The sequence below is a fragment of the Marmota marmota genome, unplaced genomic scaffold, assembly GCF_001458135.2.
Source record: "Marmota marmota marmota unplaced genomic scaffold, marMar, whole genome shotgun sequence".
NCBI lineage: Eukaryota > Metazoa > Chordata > Mammalia > Rodentia > Sciuridae > Marmota > Marmota marmota.
This window is the reverse complement of record NW_025999900.1, coordinates 56,533,550-56,534,185: the sequence shown is the minus strand read 5'-3', so window position 1 is coordinate 56,534,185 and position 636 is coordinate 56,533,550.

Below are 636 nucleotides of genomic sequence, written 5' to 3'. Positions count from 1 at the left end.
GATGTGGTCATTTGTGTCATAATTTTTTTTTAATTTCATTTTATTTTTGACCTTTTTTTCCTCCTCTGAGTGTATGCTTAGTTGTTGAATATATATATTTGGGACCATTAAACCTTCTTTTGATGTAATATAACCTAACGTTGTGCTGGTACCTGTTTTACCATGTGTACTTTTTGTTCTACATCACAGTTCTTAATTTGTTTAGAGTTTTATGAAAGATGGTATAGTTTTTATTGACAAAAGCAAAGTAATCTTACAACTATGTGCATACAAAAGCAATACTATTTTGTGACTAAATATTTTATATTAAAATTTACATCAGCAACTGTCTTGAGATTTCAGGGAAATAGAGTGGAATTTAAAACTTAAAACAGTTTTGTTAAACCTAGAGACATGAAATTAGTATTCCAAAGAGATTCTGAAATTTCATATCTTGGGGAAATGACGGTACATTAAATCAAAATTGAGGATGGATGATTTAAAAATAACATATTTGACTTTTGAATAATAAAAAGAAAAGAAGAGTAAGATAAATTGTATTAGTTGTATGTTTCTTTTTTCTTTTTCCTTTATTTATTTATTTATTTATTTATTTTAATAACTACTCCCTTTGGAATACCAGCTTAAGTTGTTGTA